Genomic DNA, 19,504 nt, shown 5'->3' on the forward strand with positions numbered 1-19,504 from the left:
AAACAGCCTTCCTAGCAAGCCTACTCTGGTCCAGTCCAGATAAGTTATTCTTCTTATTATCCCCTGCTCCCTTTTCCTCTTCACCAGCCAGGAATTCTCTTCTCTGAAGGTTTCCCTCTTAACAACAAATCCTACACATTTTTAAGGCCTATTTCAAAGCCCATCTTCTCTGTGATATCTGGTTACACTGATGCGCCGTACACTCTGGATTGGCTCACTCACATTCCTTCCATTCTCTTTGTTGATAGAGAGATTAGAAAGATGCAAACTACATTTCTGAAATTTTCTTGAAGCTAGTGTTCTGGATTTGAATTGGATTCTGCCTAACGACATACACTCACACAAGATTTGGAATGGAATTGAATTGATTTGGAATTTGAAATTGAACATTCACCATAGCATGTGAAGAACAAGAAATGAATGAGGCCAAAAGTAGAAGAAAAGTTTTCCTCCAAGCTGATCCTCAAGGGATCACTTTGTCACCCTTGAGGTTGACTACTGGGGTGAACCAGGATCTACTTACTTCATTCATTTAGTCACTCAGTCCTGTTTGCTGAATGAAGAAAGAATTAATGATCACTAGAAAGTCAGTAGAGATTTCAAGGACTGAGGTACTCATTAATCCCCTCCCCCAAATAAAAAGAAAAGAATGTTTCAGTAAACAGATCTGTCCTGGGGAGTTCAGAGTCATCACCTACAGTGGTGGCCACCGGGTTGACGGCAGACATAGGGGTGGATGGTTAATTCCCCTAGCTTATCCATCTACAGAGTCCCTGTTCAGTTCTGCCTGGCTGGAGGCATTTTTGTTTTGTTCCTTTTGGAAGCAAGTTTCTCTCCCCTCAAGCCTTCCTCACTTCATCTGGTGTCCAGTTCATTTTCCACTCACAAGTGTCATGGGAATATCACTCTATAACAGCAACACTTGTGTATTCTCCCAAATTGAGCTCTGTGAAGTCCCTCATTGTTCTTTAGGGAACTCATGCATATCTGCCATTATGTGACTTCTGATACAGAGAAGAAAAGGAGAACTCTGTTGAGAGCATTTGACAAGGCAAAGACAACATGTTCCCAAGTCAGATAAGTCAATCTTACAGCTATTCACAAGGAGTTCCTTAGAAAATGGCATAAATCTAAATACCACCTCAAATTTTATCTGTAAGGAAGCAATAAATATATGCTCAAATCTATAAATAAATGTTTCAAAACTACATGCAGCAGTTAATGAAATAACCACTAACAGTGTGCTCATCAGGCATCATGGGGAACCAGAAGGGACGGAGGAAAGGAGGGGACCAGAAGCAGAAGCAATAACTGAGTTACATTAAAATGTACACACATGATTGAGCAGCTACTGTGTGCTGTTTTCAAGTACATTGCCTCATTTAATCCATATCTTGTGACTCATATCTTATCAACCCCATTTTTCAAAAGAGAAAACTTAAGAGTCAGAGGAGTTAAGTAATTTGTCCAAGGCCACACAGCTGGTATCTGAGCTAGGATTTGGACCCAAGCCACTTGATTTCAAGTCCTAGGCTCAGTTTCAGTTTTTGTGTATTTATGTGGGTCCCGGAATACAAACAGATGGTGAGAACCAGGGAAGGAGTTGGAAGAGGCACGTGTCCCTTAATAGTTTTCAGATGAGTGCTAAGGGAAAGCTAAAGGGATAAGAATTGTTTAGCCTGGGAAAGGGAGTATCTTACCGCTTGTGGTCAACTCTGTACTACAGGAACATGGATGGGAGTTAGATGAGCAGAAGTGTCCTTTATCCAGGAAGAGTTATACGTATTTCTTAGGAGTCCTTTGACCCTGGAAGAGATTCTTTTCAGTCTGGAGTGAGTTAGGGAGGCTTCCAGAAACTTGGAGGCAGAGGGGGGCATCAGTTTCCTTACCTAAGCTCATCCAGAGCACCTCCATTGTAACTAATTAGGTCCATTCGTTTTCCCCATACAAAATAGTTTGAAAAACCAGGGTGGGACTGCACAGCTTTGAATCAACTGTCTCATCAAGGTTTCGGTCATTTTCTCACATGTTCTTTCACTCAGTGGTGAGTATTTATTGCGTTCCAGTTAAATACTCAGCTCTGTTCTTAGCCCTATAACTCAGAAAAGAAAAGAAGCTACTTAGGCTCTACCTCAAGAAGTTTACCATCTTAGAGAAAAGACTGGAAACACACAAGTCAGTTAAGGAACAAAGCAGAGTAGAAATGATCAAGTGCCCAAAAGAATGATATTGGCTATACAAATACCATATTGTATTTACTTTTAAAGTAAATGGGGGGCTGGCCCCGTGGCCGAGTGGTTAAGTTCATGTGCTCCGCTGCAGGCAGCCCAGTGTTTCGACGGATCGAATCCTGGGTGTGGACATGGCACCGCTCATCAAACCACGCTGAGGCAGCGTCCCACATGCCACAACTAGACGGACCCACAACGAAGAATACACAACTATGTACCCGGGGGCTTTGGGGAGAAAAAGGAAAAAATAAAATCTTTCAGAAAAAAATAAAAATAAATTAATTAATTAAATGGAATGGTTAAAATGGCAAATTATATTTTAAATATGTATATATTTTTTTAAAATACACACACAGTAAATGGAAACTTAACTCTTTCATGGGAAATGAAATAGACATTTTTAGTAGAGACCAAACTAGAATCATTGGTCCTCCTAAAACCATCATGGACAGTGGCGATCTTGATTTGGAGCCCCACATTATATCTAACATGTGTGTGTGTGTGTGTTTTCCACATGAAACATTTTTCGCAAAATGCTTGTTATACTTTTAAAATTTTGCTTTGAAAGTTATTTGGCTCAGAGTAACTCATTGAAGTTATAATTGACAATTGTTTTCGGGCAAGATGATACCCCCCCAGGAATTTGGGGAAGGGGCAAAATCTAGTTTACAAATTATTTTCAAATATGATATTTTTGTGAATAGGATAAATGACAAAAACATGACATATTGTAGATATTTAATCTAACAAATATTAATTTTTATTTTCAGGTTTTCTTTTAGAATCAAGAGCCAATATATATGTTTTCCATATGATTGTTGAAAAGAAAACATGTAGACCCTAGGATTGTATCCACGTGCCCATGGATAAAAACAACCTGGGTTTGGTATGGAAGACAAAAATAAGAGGAATGCTCTAATAAATGTAAATATAATATGACATGGAAGCTTCCTCTACTCATTTTTTCTCATCCACTGAGAGTCACACACAGCAAAAAAAGCACAGAAAGTATGAAGAGTACTGATTTCCACAGAATTGGTTCTTCACCTCACGTTCTTGGAATTACTTCCATGTGGTGATACTCAGAGGCAGGGGGATGCACTTGGCGGCCACAGTGGAGCCTATAAAGGTCAAATGCCCATAAGAAGCAAGGATACCAATGAAGAAGGACACACACCTTACTTGGTCATTACCAAACACCCTGTAGTTTCCAGCAAAGTGACTGGGGACCCCTCTCCCACCCTTGTCCTCAACTCCTCGTCAGTTTTGGGTCCCTGTAAATCAAACTAGTATCTTCTAAAACTAGGTTTTAGATGTACCTCAATAGCACTTGCCAGCTGAAGTATATTTAGAATACCTCACCTTTCTGTCTTGGAATTATGTCCAAAATGAATGCGTCTGCTAGTCTTTGCACACTTTCAGGAAGACAGTGTGGCTACTCTCCACCAGGGCTGTAAGGCAGGTTGCTTCACAGTCCTTTCCATTTATTACAGGCAGGGACACAGAGAGAGGGGAAAACTGGGCTATGCCATGAGGCTCAAGGCTGCTTACTGTGCGGGCCCGGCTGTGCTTGGTTTGCAGACTGGAAGTAGGATGACGTGAGCTGGTGTAGGAGAGAAATAAAGGGCACAGTTCTACCCCAAGGGGGCTGTATTTAGTTGGGGAGACAGATGCAATGATTGAGTACAACCACAAGAGGTAATAAGGAAGTCCTGGATTGCATGATCGCCACTGCAATTTAGAAAGAAGAGGGATGGAGCCTCCGTAGAAATTATGGTAATGGAACCAGGCCTGGTTCACCCCCCTCAGGCATGCTTGAGGCTGTTTATCTACCCTGTTGAATCACTCAGCTTTTCCAAGTTTCTATCTCTTTATGGACTCTTTCCTCTCTTCCCTCTCCCAGAAATATTGGCAAGCTTCTTTAGTCATTTGTGTTTCTTTACATTATCAAGGCCAGAGGTATATCTTCTCTGATAGATAATGGCCCTCAGTTAAAACTAGCAAAAGCTATTTTGCTTGATGTATTAGCGCCCTATTTTAAAATAATCCTATTTCCTTGATTCTTTAGTATTTACAATTTTTGTAAGTACCGATTATATTTTCTAAGTCAAAGTGGGGTAAAATTAGTGCATTGTATCCTGTTGTTGCCGCTTTCTGGAGTAGTCAGTCTTACATATTTGAACAATACCACCCCGGTGTAATTTTAAAAGGTAAGAGCTTGATTCTTTAAAAAACACTTAGCCAGGCAGTGTGAGCTCTCTCTGCGGATCCTCACATTAGGAGTGTTTTACATATATCACACAAAAGGAAAAAGCGTTCGGAGGGAATCGGGGCTCATCGGAGCTGAGAGCTGGACCTGCTGAATTGTGGCAAATGGGCCTGTTTCTGCCAGCTGCACACTGTCAGCCAGGTGACATTTGAGGCCATCTTCCATTAATGGGCTTGTGGTTTGGGGAGCAACTGGCACGGGCATGTAAAAGTCAGGCCCCATCAGAAGCAATGACCCTCCTGCGTAGTCCCCAGATAATCAAGACTATGCATTTACCATGAAGTTCCTGTTAACTCTGTAGCAGCCCATGTGGGCTTTGCACCTCACTGCTTTGGCTTCTCTAAAATTCCTGAAGTAAAGAATTAGTGATACACTAGAGGGCAGTGGCTTTGGGTATTCTGATACTTGAGTGGAGGAAGAGATGAGTGTGAGGTGGAATAGTCAGGGAAGGCTTCCTGGAGGGGGGGGACTTCAGCAGAGTCTGGAAAGGTGACCATGATTTAGATGGGCAGAGCAGAGGACAGAGACAGAACTTGACCATGCGCTGATGTGCTCGGATCCCAAGCATGGCCTTCACTTAGCTGTGGGAGGCCATCCCTTTGGGAACTTGTTAGATGCCAGCTCCTTGTCTGTTGTGCCAGACTGATCATTTTGCTGAGTGTTCATCCAGGGTCATGGACTCTGCCCCACCTCCTTTTAAAATCTTTAATTTTAAAAAACTCATAAGAGCATAGAGGATAATATAATGAATGCCCATGTCATCCCAAACAGGCAAACATTCTATCATATCTACTCAGATCTTTTTCTAATGAGATGACTTTTACAGATAACGTATTTTTCTATGTCTTCCCCAGTTCCATCCTCCCCATGAGCAATCATTATAACTAATTCTGTTTGTATCCAGTTAATGTTTTTATACTTTTGAAGTGTGTGCATTTTTGTTGGCCTATTCAAAGATTATTTTCCTTTATTTTTTCTCAAGAAGTAGGTGCTGTAAGCATCAGACTCTAAAATGGGGAATGGGCTGAGTGGAGGTGGTAGGATGGAGGAGGCTGGGAAGTTGGGGGCCCTTGATTTATAACGTGTCCTCCATTGTTCCTTAGGACATAGACCACGTGCCTACTGAGGCTGTAGTAGTAGGAAGAAATTCAGAATCTTGGTGTGCTAGCTGCTTTTTATGCTTTTGGTAAAGTCCTACAAGAAACAGACGGCTAAAGGCAGTTCTCAAGCGGAGCAAAGGGGGAGACTGAGCAAGAGAAATGTGAAAATGTCTTGCATGTCCCAAGTCCTCTCCTGACAAACTGGGCCTTGGCACTTAAGACTGAAACAGTTACTTCAGTCAGAGGCCAGTAGACTGAAGGACGGGGACTGGACATAGCTTGGAGGCAACGGTTCTCAGAATCAAAGACTGTGTCCAGACAAGATTTTGGCTTAGGATTGTTAGCCCATGGAACTCACTGGAAGCAAATAGACAGGAATCTGCTAAGGGAACTGTATTGCCAAAGAAATGCCATGACTACTGACAACAACCTGTGACTGGATGTTCTGCCTCTGAGGTAATTCCTCGGCTTCCGAACTCCTGCACTAAAAGTAATGTGTTCTTAAAGCTGTGTTAAAGTTATTCTGCCTAATGTCCACCTCAGGTGTGGCCCTAAGGATGAAAAACAGGGAGATTCTCCAAGAGAGCAGATTTGCCAGGTGAGGTGACAGAGGCTCTCACAACATGCTCAGCATGTGGAGTCCGGAAGACTATGATCTGTGTTGTGTACCGTGGACCAGTGATTACTGTGTGTGTATGCGTGTATGTTTACCTTCTTTTTTCCTTTCCTGAATAGGAGTTTTTATTGCATTTTGGATATTTCGGAGATGGATAATATATTTTAGCCCTTTGTCACTGTACCATAGTTGCAACTACCTGGACATTAGACAGAGCTCAGATGCCACCACCTCCCTCCCCCAGTGGATACTGGGATATGGCGTCTGCTTCCACCATACTGAGACTTGATTGACAAGATTTACATCACCCAGAGATCCTGGACCTGGATCTGGATGCTGTAACTGAGTGACATTTTGAGTTGTCTCTTTCTTGTGAGGGGGATGAATGCATTTCATGGGGGTATGAGCATTTTGTACACTGAATGTATGGGTAGGCAATGGGATGGACTGTGGGAGATATTATTTCTTGCTGTGAAGGACCAACCAATTGATAGACAGCATTCATTCTGATCTCCTTCTAGAATACCTTCCTGTACTGCAGAGGCTGGGAGGTTAAAAATTAAATTTCCAGGAATCTCTTGCAGTTAGGATTCTGGATGATATTAGGTTCTACCAATTATTTGCACTTAATGCAAAATTTAGAAGATAGTAGTGTGGCGCACCCCTCTTCTTTGTTTTGGGCTCTTTTTCTGCTGGCATGCAAAGTTGTGGAGATGCCATGGTCCAGTATCTCTTATGTGTGTGGAGTGAGTCTTTCAAATATTGAAAGATATTTGCAAAGGTAGGGACAGCTGGACTATGTCTAATGTCTAGGCGGTCGTGACTATGGCAGTGGTTTACAATAGAAGCTTCCTGGTTCCTGAATCACAGCCATGGCTGTGTGTTCTTGAACTCAGTATTTCCCTGGTGGCCTCCTGATGCCCTGCCTTCCTTTTTGTGCTAGAAGCAGCAGTGGCTGGACCATGGTATTCTAGGACTCATTCTTAGAGCCTCATTCCTTGGCCTGCTGCTCCAACCCTCTACAGATTTCATAAACATCTAATTCTCTGTGTCAAATATCTAGAGTGGATTTTGTTTCCTAATTCCTGACTGATATAACTACCTACACATTAAACTTTCCTGCTTCTTCTTCACAGAGCCCTAATTTTGTTCTGATGTTCACCTTTTCCCCCACATTGCTTGGTGATCTAAGCCAGTCTTGACAATTCCATTTCCCGTGTAATTGGTTTGGAAAAGAACACTGATGCAATTCTGGACAAGGAGGAGATCCAGAGGGGAGGTCTGCTGGGTGGTCTGGTTAAGGGATCTCTGCTTTATAACAGAGACGTATAAGACAGAAGCGGTCCTTCTCTTTCATCGGATATTGTGTCTACATGTGTGCCTGGGATTGTGGTAGTTATATAGTGCTCAAGAGAGGAATTAGTCTGAGGAGAACACATTTAAGACTACTGAATTAAACGACAGACAAGCCCAAGCCCTTGATGACATATTTAAACTGCTGAATTAAAAATCTTAGGAAATTAAGGTATTGTGAAGTATGCCCCAATTCTAGACTTCTTGTTATGTTGAGATAATAAATCTCTTCATCCCTGAAGCTATTTTGAGCTAGAGTTTCTGTTACTTGTGTTCAAAAGAGCCTAACTAACAGGGTATCTATAAATAACTGTATATTTTACTACACATATGTAGCCATAAACAACATATTCTTTTGCGTTTTTTGAAATTCACTTAAATGAAATCATATGGTTTGTAATGTTACACAATTCTTTTTTCCTCTACCTGTTTTCCTGATCTATCTACGTTGGTACCTTTAAATACAGTCCATCCATTTTAACCTGTTTATGGTAGTTTGTTGAATAAATATAGCACAATTTGTTTATTCCTTTTCCTATTAATGGACATGTAGATTGCTTCCAATTTTTTGCTATTATAATGCTGGAATGAAGCTTCTTCTAACATCTCCTTGAGCACATGTGCAGGGGTTTTTCTAGGATATTTAACTAAAGATGGATCTACCAGGGCATAGAATATGCACATTTCACATTTTGCTAGATATTGCCAAGCTGCTCTCCTCAATAGTTTTGCCGATTTGCATTCCCGTCAGCACTGTGTGAGAGTTCCTATTTTCCATGTCCTTTACAACATTCAGAATTTATTTTCTTGTGTGTGTAAAATGATCTCTTTTTGTGATTTTGATTAAAGCTCCGTGCTTATATTGAGGCTGAACCTTTCAAAATGTGTTTTTAAGCTATTCAGGTTTCTTCTTACAGGAGTCACGCATTTTTCTATTTGGTTATTTGTAGTTCCTTATTCTGAATGGTAACCTTTGGATTGTGACACACAATGTAAATATCTTCTCCCAATCTACTGCTTGGCTATTAATTTTTTTATGGTGTCCTTTGTTTCACAAAGTTTTCCATTTTAACATGAAGTTTTTTCAGCCTTTTCCTTTATGCTTTCTCAGGGTGGGTGTGTTAGTGGGTGTGTCTTCTAAAAAAATCATTCCTTACTTTGTGGTCATAAATTTATTTTCTTCAAATAGCTTTAAAGTTTTATTTTTTTAATTAATAAACAATTTTTTTAGAACAGTTTGAGGTTCACAGAAAAATTGAACAGAAACTATGGAGAGTTTCCATATACCTCCTGTCCCCACACATGTACAACCTCCCCCGTTATCAACATCCTGCACCAGATAATGCCATCTGTCCTCCACTGTAGTATCATACAGGACAGTTTCACTGCCCTAGAAACCCTCTGTGCTCTGCCCATTCACCCCTCTCTCCCCAGTAACTGCTGACAGCCACTAATCTGTTTACTGTCTCCATAGTTTTGCCTTTTCCAGAATGTCTCATGGTTGGAATCACACAGTACATAGCCTCTTCAGATTGGCTTCTTCCACTTAGTAACATGCATTTAAATTTCCTCCGTGCAAAGTCATGACTAGATAGCTCAGTTCTTTTTAGGGCTGAATAACATCCCATTGTCTGGATGCACTGTAATTTATTTATCCGTTCATCAACTGAAGGACATCTTGATTGCTTCCATGTTTCAGCAATTATAAATGAAACTGCAGGTTTATAATTATAAATAAATGTGCAGGTTTTTGTATGGACCTAAGTTTTCAGTTCATTTGGGTAAATATTAAGGAGCACAATTGCTGGATCACATGGTAAGAGAATGTTGGTTTTGTAAGAGATCATCAAACTGTCTTTCCAAGTGGCTGTACCATTTTGCATTCCCACCAGCAATGAATGAGAATTGCAGATATTCCATACCCTTGTCAGCATTTTTTGTTATCATTGCGTTGGATTTTGGCCATTCTAATAGGTATGTAATAGTATTTCATTGTTTTAATTTGCAATTCCCTAATGACAGATGACGTTGAACATCTTTATATGCTTTCTTGCCATCTATATATCTTCTTTGGTGAGGTATTTGTTTAGATCTTTTGCCCATTTTTAAATTGGGTTTTTCATTTTTTTATTGAGTTTTAAGAGTTCTTTGTATATTTTGGTTAATAGTCCTTTATCAGATGTGTCTTTTGCAAATATTTTCTCCCAGTCTGTGGCTTTTCTTCTCATTCTTTTGACGTTGTCTTTCACAGAGCAAAATTTTTACCTTTAATGAAGTTCAGCTTATTATTTCTTTCATGGATCATGCCTTTGGTGTTGTATCTAAAATGTCATTGCCCACCCCGAGGCCACCTAGGTTTTCTCCTATGTTATCTTCTAGGAGTTGTGCAGTTTTGCACTTTACGTGTAAGTCTATCACCCATTTTGAGTTAATTTTTGTGAAAAGTCTGTGTCTAGATTCATTTTTTTGCATGTGGATGTCCAGTTGTTCCAGCACGAACTCTTGAAAAAACTATATTTGTTCCATTGTATTGTCATTGCTCCTTTTTCAAGGATCAGTTGACTATATTTTTGGGGGTCTGTTTTTGTGGGTCTATTTCTGGGCTCTCTATTCTGTTCCATTGATCCATATGTCTATTTTTTTGCCAATACCACACTGCCTTGATTACTGTAGCTTTATAGTAAGTCTGAAGTTGGGTAGTGTCAGTCCTCCAACTTTGTTCTTCTTCACTACTATGTTGGCTAGTCGGATTCTTTTGCCTCTCCATATAAATTTTAGAATCAGTTTGTCAATATACACAAAATAACTTGCTGGGATTTTGATTGGGGTTGTGTTGTGTCTATAGATCTAGTTGGGAAGAACTGATATCTTGACAATATTGAGTCTTCCTATTCATCAACATGGAATCTCTCTCCATTTATTTAGTTTTTCTTTGATATCTTTCATCAGAGTTTTGTAGTTTTCTTCATATAAATCTTGTACACATTTTGTTAGATTTACGCATTAGTATTTCATTTTCGGGGTGTGTTTTTGAATGGTAGTCTGTGTTTAATTTCAAATTCCACTTGTTCATTGCTGGTATATAGGAAAGCAATTGATTTTTGTATATTTACCTTGTGTCATGCAACCTGGCTGTAATTGCTTATTAGTTACAGGAGGTTTTTTGCCGATTCTTTTGGACTGTCTACATAGATGATCATGTCATCTGCGAACAAAGACTTAATTTTTCCTTCCCAATCTGTATATCTTTTATTTCCTTTTCTTGTCTTATTGCATTAGTTAGGTCTTCCAGTATGATATTGAAAATCAGTGATGAGAGGGAACATTTTTGTCTGATTCCTGATCTTAGCAAAAGAGCTTTGAGCTTCTCACCATTAGGTATGATGTTAGCATAAATCATTTGTAGATGTTCTTTACAGAAATTGAGGAAGTTACCCTTGACTCCTGGTTTGCTGAGAGTTTTGATCATGAATGGGTGTTGGATTTTGTCAAGTGCTTTTTATGCATCTACTGATATGATCACATGGTTCTTCTTTAGCTTGTTGATGGAATAGATTGCATTAATTGGTTTTTGAATGCTGGACCAGCTTTGCATACCTAGGAGAAATCCCACTCTGTTTGGTGTATAATTCTATTTATACATTATCCAATTTGATTTGCTAATATTTTGTTCAGGATTTTTGAATCCATGTTCATGAGAGATATTGGTTGGTAGTTTTCTTTCCTTTAATATCCTAGTCTGGCTTTGGTATTAGGGTAATGCTGGCCCCAGAGAGTGTTAGGAAGTAGCCCCTCTGAGTCTATCTTCTGGAAGAGATTTTAGAGAATTGGTATACTTTCTTCCTTAAATGTTTGGTAGAATTCACAAGTCAACCTATCCAGGCCTGGTGCTTTTCGCTTTGAAAGATTATTAATTATTGATTTGATTTCTTTAATAGATATATCCCTATTTAGATTATATATCTTTTCTTGTGTGAGTTTTGGCAGGTTTTGTCTTTCAAAGAATTGGCCCATTACATCTAGGTTATCAAATTGGTGGGCATAAATTTGTTTATAATATTTCTTTATTATCCTTTTAATGTCCATGGAGTTTGTAGTGACATCCCCTCTTTCATTTCTTATATTAGTAATTTGTGTCTTCTTTTTTCCTTATTTAACCTGGCTAGAAGCCTGTTGATTTTATTGATCTTTTCAAAGAATCAGCTGTTGGTTTTGTTGATTTTCTCTACTCATTTCCTGTTTTCAATTTCATTGATTTTTAGCTCCAATTTTTATTATGTTCTTTCTTTTTCTTACTTTGGATTTAATTTGCTCTTCTTTTTATAGCTTCCTAAAGTGGAAGGTTAGATAGTTGATTTTAGATATTTCTTTTCTAATATATGCATTTGATGCTATGACTTTTCCTCTAAGCATTGCTTTCATTGCATCCCATAAATTTTGATAAGTTGTATTTTCATTTTTGATTAGTTCAATATATTTTAAATTTCCTTTGAGACTTCTTTCTTGACCTACGTGTTACTTAGAAGTATGTTGTTTAATCTCCAAGTATTTTGGGATTTTCCAGCTATCTTTGTGTTATTGATTTCTAGTTTAATTCCATTGTGGTCTGAGAGTGGATAGTCTATGATTTTTCATTTTTTTAATTTTGTTAAGACATGTCTTGTAGCCCAGAATGTGGTCTATCTTGGTAAATGTTCCATGTAAGCTTGAGAAGAATGTGTATTCTGCTGTTTTTGGATGAAGTAGTCTATAAATGTCAATTATATCCAATTGATTAATGGTGCTGTTGAGTTCAATTATGTCCTTACTGATTTTCTCCCTGCTGGATCTGTCCATTTCTGATAGAGGGGTATTATATTCTCCAGCTGTAATAGTGGGTTCATCTATTTCTCCTTTCAATTCTATCAGTTTTTTCTCACATATTTTGATACTCTGTTGTCAGGTGCATACACAGTAAGGGCTATTATCTCTTCTTGGAGTATTGACTCTTTGTTATATAATGCTTTTTTTTATTCCCAGTAACTTTCCTTGCCCAGAAATCTGCTCTGTCTGAAATTAATATGGCTACTCCCACTTTCTTTTGATTAGTGTTAGCTTGGTGTATCTGTCTCCATCCCTTTACGTTTAATCTATATGTGTCTTCATTTTTAAAGCAGGTTTCTTGTAGACAACATATAGTTGGATCTTGGTTTTCAATCTACTCTGACAATCTCCATCTTTTAACTAGTGTATTTAGACTATTGATGTTTAAGGTTATTATTGAAATAGGTGGATTAATAACTACCATATTTGTTACTGTTTCCATTTTTTGCCCTTTTTCTTTGTTCCTATTTTTGTCTCCCACACTTTATCTGCCTTTTGTGGTTTTAATTGAGCATTTGCTATGATCCCAATTTCTCTCCTTTCTTAGCATATCAATTATACTTTTTTTACATTTTTTAGTGTTTACCCTAGAGTTTGCAATATACATTTACAACTAATCCAAGTCTGCTTTTAAACAACACTATTCTACTTCATGGATAGTGCTAGTACCTCATAATAACCAAATACTCCTAATTCCTCCTTCTTGTCTCTTATATCATTATTGCTCTCATTCATTTCACTTATATATAAGCATACATAAGCATATACAGATCTTCCTCAACTTATGGTGGGGTTACACCCAGATAAACCCACTGTAATTTAAAAATATCATAAGTAGAATATGCATTTAATATGCCTAACCTACCAAACATCATAGCTTAGTCTAGCCTACCTTAAATGTGCTCAGAACACTTACATTAGCCTACAGTTTGGCAAAATCTTCTAACACAAAGCCTGTTTTATAATAAAGTGTTGACTATCTCATGTAATTTATTGAATACTGTACTGAAAGTGAAAAACAGAATGATTGTATGGGTGCAGAATGATTATAAGTGTATTGGTTGTTTACCCTCATGATTGTGTGGCTTACTGGGAGCTGTGGCTCACTGCCACTGCCTAGCATCATGAGAAAGAGTATCATAGTCCATATTGCTAGCCCAGGAAAAGATCAAAATTCAAAATTCTAAGCATGGTTTCCACTGAATGCTTATCACTTTCATGCCATTGTAAAGTCAAAAAATTGTAAATCAAACAATTATAAGTTGAGGACCATCTGTGAGTACACACACATATATACATATGTAATCAAATACATTGTTTCCATTCTCATTTTGAACAAACTTTTATCTGCTAGATAAATTAAGAATAAGAAAAATAAGTTTTTATTTCCTCTTCACTTATTCATTGTCCCATGCCCTTCCTTTCCTTATGTAGATCTGAGTTCTGACCTATATCATTTTCCTTCTCTCTGAAGAACCTTTAATATTTCTATTAAGACAGGTATGCTGGCAACAAATTCCCTCAATTTTTGTTTGTCTAAGAAAATCTTTATTTCTTCTTCATTTTTGAAGGATAATTTCACAGGGTAGACAATTCTGGGTTGGTGGGGTTTTTTCTCTCAACACTTTAGATATTTAACTCTACCCTTTTCTTCCTTGTATGGTTTCTGAGAAGTCAGATGTAATTCTCATCCTCTCTAGGCAAGGTGTTTTTCCCCTCTGGCTTTCTTTTAGGATATTTTCTTTATCTTTGATTTTCTGAAGTTTGAGTATGGTATGCCTAGGTGTAGTTATTTTGGTATTTATCCTGCTTGGTATTCTCTGAGCTTCCTGGATCTATGGTTTGGTATCTGAAATTAATTTGGGGAAATTTGCTTCAAGTATTGCTTTTGTTCTTTTCTCTCTTTCTTCTTCTTCTGGTATTTCCATTACACATTTTGTAGTTTTCCCTCAGTTCTCTGATATTGTTCTTTCTTTTGTTTCAGTCTTTTTTTTTTTTTTTCAGTTTTGGAAGTTTCTATTGTTGTATCTCAAAGCTCAGAGATTCTTTTTTCAGCCATATCTAGTCTACCAATGAGCCCATTAAAAGCATTCTTCATTTCTGTTATAGTGGTTTTGATCTCTAGCATTTCTTCATGATTCTTTCTTAGAATTTCCATCTCTTTGCTTACATTATCCATCTGTCCTTCTCTACTATTTCCATTAATATCCTTAGCATACATATTAATAATAATTTTAAAAAATTTGCAGTCTGATAATTCCACCATTCCTGCCATTTTTGACTCTGGTTCTAATGTTTGTTCAGTGTCTTTAAACTCTATTTTTTTACTTTTAGTATACCTTGTAATTTTCTGTAGAAAGGTGGACCTGGTGCACTAGGTAAAAGGAAATGTGGTAATGGGCCTTTAGTAATGTACTGGTAAGCTGTGGGGGGAGGGGAAGCATTCTATAGTCCACCCATTAGGTCTCAGTCCTTTGGTGAGCCTGTGCCCTGGACTATGAACTTCATCAGTGCTTCTCAGAATTGTTTCCCCCTTAGGTGGGAAAGAATGGCTGGAAAGGGCTGGAAAGTGCATTTCTCTTCCACATGGAAGTCCAGAGTTGGGGGGGCATTGGGTATTTCCCTTCACCCAGTTAGGTTAGACTTTGATAAAACCCTAGTGGGTTAGGCTCTGGTAAAATAGTTTCTCCTGAGGCCAGGCTTTGTTAAGAAGAACAGAATGCTCTGGTGTATTTCAAAATGATTCCTTTTCTCCTCCCCATGCCAGAAGCACAAGAGGATTTTTCTCCAGTATTTACTATGAGAACCTCATATAGCTCCTGGAGGTAAAATTCACAAAAGTGCAAGGGCCCCCCTGTGACTAGGTCTCCCCAGAGTTTCTATCTCTCAGACTTGTCTACACTGAGCCTCCAGCAATTCATCAATTATGGTTTAGGTTTTCCTGCCCCAGTACTGGTTCCCATGGATGTTTCTGCTCCATGTGTTGTGATTCTCTGTATCCATCTGTCTGTCTCTCCAAATTTGGGGGAAGCAGTTTGCCCTGTGATCTCATTTCTCTGACAGATCTAAGAAGGGTTGTTGATTTTTTAGTTTGTTTAGCTTTGTACTTGTTGTCAGGATGGTGTGAAGACTTCTAAGCTCCTTATATGATGACCAGAAACTAGAAGCCTAAAGTTTTGGTTTTTATTTTTAGCTCTTTAATAAATCTGGAGTTAAATTTTGTGCAGGATGTAATATAGATATCAAATTTTATTTTATTTGTATGTGGTTAGCCAAGAGGTACAACACCAATTATTGAATAGTCCATTCTTTCCCCCATTTATTTTTCAGGGCTAGCCCTGTAATATATCCAGATCCTACAAATATTTGAATCTGTTTCTGAGCTTTCTATTTCACATTGTTCTTTCCATCTTCTCCTGTACCAATGCCACACTATCTTAATTACTATATTTTTATAATAATAGTTCTAGGTTAATATGCTGGCAATCAATTTACTGAAAGCCATTTTTTCCATTTTTCACAGCTTCACTGAGTTATAATTTATATACTGTAAAATTCACCCATGGAAAGTATACAATTCAATGATTTTAGTAAATCTATAGAGTTGTGCATTCACCACGATTCAGTTTAAGAACACTTTCATCATCCCATAAAGTTCCTTCATGCCCTTTTGTAACTAATCCCCACTCCTACCCACCCCCTCAGCCTAGGCAACAACTTCTCTGTTCTTGCCTCTATAAATTGGCTTTTTTTAGATATATCATATAAATGGAATCACACAATATTAGTCTTGCATCTGTGAAAGCCAATTTTTAAGTCAATTTACCTAATGTCCAATTTGCTAAATTTATGGTATTTACTATTTTATCAAAAATTTTAAGAAATAGCCTTCTTGAAAATATTAAAATATACAATATTCTTCTTGAGACTATTTTCTCAAATATAGAATATATACATATATAGTCTAAGTTACATTTTTCTTAGCAGCCTTTGAAGAATTGTTTAATTTGCCAAAAGTTAATTTATGAAGAATATATTCCTGAATATATTTAATATAGTCTTGAATATACCCATGTATAAATTTGAGCTTTTCTAATGTATATTACTTATAAGAATATATTAATGAAGACTACATTATTATGAAGTCATTGATTACATTCCTGAAGAATGTATCCCTGAGGTATACAGTCTCAAATATATCCTTGACTATATTTACTATGTTGAATACATTCTTGTTTAGAATTCTTATAACTAAAGTCAAGAATGTTGCTTAAAACACATTTGTGGCTACTCAGTACATCTTGTAAATTCTGTAAATCAGTCATTTGTGGAATTAATTCTTCAGCAAATTGGCTTTTGGGAAATTGGCTTTTGACAAACTGGCTACTTATTGAATTGGCTATTTGACAAATTGGCGTTTGGTGAATAGGCCAACTTCGTAATATGTCTTGATAGCTTATACAGCAAATCCTTTATCTTGCTTCTTTTTAAAATTTATCTTGGTTACTTTTGCACTTCTACTTTTATGTATGAATCTTAGAATCAGATTAAGTTCTGTGAAAAATCCTATTGGAACTTTGTTTGGATTTACACTAAATATTAGGTCTTGCCTAATAGGTTATTGTTGTCTAGAAGTGCTAATAGTTCAGTGAAGTGGTTAAAAATGGAATATTTTTGTGTGTTGGTGCTGTACCCAGCAGCCTTGCCAAATGCTTGGATTAGGCCTAAGAGTTTGGCTTTTGGATTTTCTGTGGAGATAATTGTGTCTGTAAATAATAATTTTTTCTCTTTCTTTCCTTACAGCTAATTTTTAACTTGTGTTATTGCATTCTCTAGGACCTCCAGTGTCATCTTGTGTAAGAACAGCAATAGAAGACATCTGTGTCTTTTCCTTGACATCAAAGGAAATCCTGTTAAACTTCAAACATTAAGTAAGATGTTATTGTAGATTTTTGGAAGATATTCTTTATCAGATTAAAACAGGTTCCTTCTATTTCTAGTCAGATAAACATTTTCTTTTCTTTTTTTTAGTTATGAAAGAGTGTTGAATTTTATTGAATATTTTCTGCATATACTGAGATGATCATGTGTTTTCTCTTTTAATCTGATAAGTGGTCACTTACACTGATATATCTTCTGCTATTGAGTGACACATTCCTGGGATAAACCCTATTTGGCAAAGACATATGATTGCTTTTAAACACCTCTGAATTTGATTTGCTTTGGTATTTTACATCTATGTTCATAAATAACATTGTCATGTGATTTTCTTCCTTCCTTCCTTCCTTCTTTCTTCTTTTTTGTCCTACGTTTTTCTATTATCCTATTATCCTTGTCCAGGTTGAATATCAGGCTTAAACCAGCTGTATTCAATGACTTAGTTAGCTTTCTCTAACTTTCTATCCTCTCAAACAGTTTGTTTGATTATGGACTTAAGTACTGCTTCAATTTATTTAATAATGATTACAAGTCCCTTAAAGTTAGCACATTTCCTTGAGTCAATTTTGGTAATTATCCATTTATTTAAGTTTTCAAGTTTAATGGCATAAAGTTGTCCACATACTATTTTATGATTTTAAAATTTCTACTGCATCTGTAGTTATGTCCCCTTTCACCATCCAATATTATTATTTATACATTCTCTTTATTTTCTCCTTAGTCTATTAATCTGACAGAGAGATACTAAAATCTCTCCCTGTAATTTTTTTTAAAAAAACTTTTCCTTATAATTATGTCAGTTTTTACTTTGTATATTTTGAGACTATCTTATTAGGCACATACAATTTCATGATAATTATACTGTATTTGCGAATTGTTCTTTCCATTATGCAATATTCCACTTTATTTCTATGTTATGCCTTTTGTCTTAAATTATATTTTGTCTGATATAAAGTTATTTTGATTAGTATTGGCCTTGTATATATGTGTATCTTATTTTTTAAAATGAATGGCATCATACTGTACACATAGTTCTGCACCTAGCTTTTATGAAAAAAAGTTACTGGGGGAAACAACATGCACATAGAAAATGCAAAAAACATAGATGTAATAATTATAAAGCGTACACCTGTGTAACCACCACTCAGATCAAGAAACAGAACATGGCCAGCACTGCTCGTGTCTGCCTCTCCTTCGTCATCCGTTCCCTCCCCCCCTGCAGAAGGAACCAGTATCTTGACTTTTGTGATATTCATTTCCTTGTTTTTCTCTACAGTTTTGCCTCCTCTGAATGCATCTCTAAGCAATAAAGTTTAGCTTTGCTTGTTTTGAAACTTTATAGTAATGGAATCATATGGTATATATTCTTTTGTGTCTTGCCTTTTCTTTTTGCTCAATATTATATTTTTAAGATTTATACATGATGTTGCATGTAACGGACTTGGCTTTTCTCACTTATAAATATATCTTGAGGATTGTTCCATAGCACTGTCTGTAGGAACAATGACTTATTCAACTAGGCAGGGTCAGAGAGAAGTCAGGTGAGGAAGCGGCGGATGGGGGATTTCAGGGAATCCTCTGGATCCCTCTTAACAGGCAAAGGTTGACCGTGGATGGTTACAGCTCTGGAGGCATTGGCTGTTACTCTGTCATTGACATCTCATCTGCTGTGTGTCTCCTTTCCACTCCCTGGGTGGACTGGAAAGCTCCTTGGTTCTTAGAGACAGAGAAGATGAAGAGGAGAGGGAATATTTACCTGCCTTTCCTCCTGGTGCCGTGTAAGTTGGGAATTTTTTTGGTTTTTTACTGTTAATAATATAACCTATTTATATTTATCACTACTTCTCCTACATTACAGAACTCTCTTCCCTGCCCCCTGGCCATCACGGGAACATTAGAGTAATACTCTTTTCTCAGTTAACGTTTCCTTCCAGGATAGTTTATTTTTGAGAGGAAACATTTGATAAAGCTCAGAGTAATTTTAAACACATGATTTGCCATGTTAACACTTGTCACTTATCATATGCACTTCAGTCCGACCTCCTTGCCATTCTGTTAACCTTCAGAGGCGCTGTTAAAGCAAGCCATTTGCAGTTGCCCTGTGAACACTCTGCATTTAAATTGCTTTTCCTCC

General features: G+C 37.3%; 1 long non-coding RNA gene across 1 annotated transcript in view; it reads left to right on the forward strand.

The window, feature by feature from the left end:
* LOC139045534 (uncharacterized) overlaps nucleotides 1–18,728 on the forward strand; it is a 29,039-nt gene extending 10,311 nt beyond the window's left edge. Inside the window, exon 3 of the long non-coding RNA XR_011504054.1 lies at nucleotides 17,269–18,728. This is a non-coding gene — a long non-coding RNA (uncharacterized lncRNA). The remainder of the gene's footprint in view (nucleotides 1–17,268) is intronic.
* Nucleotides 18,729–19,504: the final 776 nt, after the last annotated feature.

Source organism: Equus asinus, chromosome 6, assembly GCF_041296235.1.
Source record: "Equus asinus isolate D_3611 breed Donkey chromosome 6, EquAss-T2T_v2, whole genome shotgun sequence".
Classification (NCBI taxonomy): domain Eukaryota; kingdom Metazoa; phylum Chordata; class Mammalia; order Perissodactyla; family Equidae; genus Equus; species Equus asinus.